Source organism: Berghia stephanieae, chromosome 12 (genome assembly GCF_034508935.2).
Source record: "Berghia stephanieae isolate SIO BIC M18660-M18661 chromosome 12, UCSD_Bste_1.3, whole genome shotgun sequence".
Taxonomy (NCBI): domain Eukaryota; kingdom Metazoa; phylum Mollusca; class Gastropoda; order Nudibranchia; family Aeolidiidae; genus Berghia; species Berghia stephanieae.
The window spans coordinates 2,133,459-2,135,420 of NC_088371.1; the positions used below are offsets into that span (position 1 = coordinate 2,133,459).

General features: G+C 39.9%; 1 protein-coding gene across 2 annotated transcripts in view; it reads left to right on the plus strand.

Moving 5' to 3' along the window:
* Positions 1 to 663, plus strand: part of LOC144957689 (uncharacterized) — a 25,306-nt gene extending 24,643 nt beyond the window's left edge. For both annotated transcript variants that reach the window (XM_078889049.1, XM_078889048.1), the window contains one exon: positions 1 to 663. This exon is cut by the window's left edge and continues 954 nt beyond it. The gene's annotated coding sequence lies outside the window, so the exon portion shown is untranslated.
* Positions 664 to 1,962: the final 1,299 nt, after the last annotated feature.

Below are 1,962 nucleotides of genomic sequence, written 5' to 3' on the forward strand. Positions count from 1 at the left end.
ACACTATCAGGATAGAGTTTGATTCCATGCATGGAGATGCTACAATCCTTATCCCATTCCAGCTCAATCAGACAATAAGATTCAATAGTCTGATGTCCCGTCCGCCCAGCAACGAGCAGTTTGGTTCTTCATGCTGGCTAGAACATTTTCACATGTCATGTCATCAGATTGTATTAAAGTCAAAACATGATCATATTTATATTGTTTTTCTCCTCTGGATACACTTTATGCTCGTCGGAGAAGTATTTCATAATGTTAAAGCTTCATAAAACACTTTGGATGAAGGTTTAGGCAAAGAGACGATGACGAAATGGACCACAAAAACATTCAATAATGGTGCCAAATTTATAAAACAGTTTGGACTCCTGAACATAATTGAACCTGGTTCTGTGCTCAGACACGGATATTCAGTTTCTTCCGTTTAATCGAACACTATAAGAAGTTTGAAGAAATGTATTACCGATTAAGCGGACTTTGGATATGAACGGAGTGACTATTTATATTGTTGTGAATTGGTTTAAGAATAGAGTGAAAGAAACAAGAAGTAAGAAAGAAATATATCACATTTACAAAGTTTATAAATGAATAAATAAATGAATAAATGGATGAAATGATAGATATTTTTTAATAAAAAGAATAAAAAAAATGGAAAATAAATAAAAAGATTGAAACCAATGAATGGATAAATAGATACATAAATAACATTCTACGGAGACGTTAGAAGTCCCCCCCCCCCCCCTTTCTCATATTGATGGGTTGATTGATTGATTGGTACCAGAGAGAGAGAGAGAGAGAGAGAGAGAGAGAGAGGAGAGAGAGACAGAGAGAGACACACAGAGAGAGACAGAGAGAGACAGAGAGAGAGAGAGGAGAGAGGCAGAGAGAGACACACAGAGAGAGACAGAGAGAGAGAGAGAGAGGAGAGAGAGACAGAGAGAGACACACAGAGAGAGACAGAGAGAGACAGAGAGAGACAGAGAGAGAGGAGAGAGACAGAGAGAGAGACACAGAGAGAGAGATAGAGAGAGACAGAGAGAGAGAGACAGAGAGAGAGACAGAGAGAGACAGAGAGAGAGACAGAGAGAGACAGAGAGAGACAGAGAGAGAGACAGAGAGAGAGACAGAGAGAGACAGAGAGAGACAGAGAGAGACAGAGAGAGACAGAGAGAGACAGAGAGAGAGAGGAGAGAGAGAGAGGAGAGAGAGACAGAGAGAGACACAGAGAGAGACAGAGAGAGAGACAGAGAGAGACAGAGAGAGACAGAGAGAGACAGAGAGAGAGACAGATAGAGAGAGACAGAGAGAGAGACAGAGAGAGAGACAGAGAGAGAGAGAGACAGAGAGAGACAGAGAGAGAGACAGAGAGAGAGAGACAGAGAGAGAGAGAGAGATTCTGATAATGATAATATAGCATAGATATTGTTTATATGTATAAATGTCATTTTGTATCATTATGCAATGTAAATTTTCCTGGCTCTGCACAGCACGGCGAGCACGTTCTGGAAATGCTTAATATAATTTATTGCAAGTAAATAGTTCTTGTTATCATTGTCGGCATCATCATTATTATCATCATCATCATCATCATCATCATCATCATCATCATCATCATCATCATCATCATCATCATCATCATCACCATCATCGCCATTACCACCACCACCACCCCAGTCGATGCAATATATCACAATGTACTATAATGTTCTAATCAGTTTACCCATCGCCGCCAAAGCGTATGACGTCAGGATGTCACAGATGTACAAAGTAATTGGAAGATTAAAATTATGACCAGACATAGGAAAGAAACAAACCAGTTCTTCACAGCCATTGGCTAATGGAACCAGAGTTTGTAAAGAGCTTTGAGCACGTTTAGTGAATATTGCGCTATATTAACTCTCTCCTTACCAGCCATTTTCAGGATTTCCCCCAAAACTTCACACCCACCAAACACAAAAACAGACA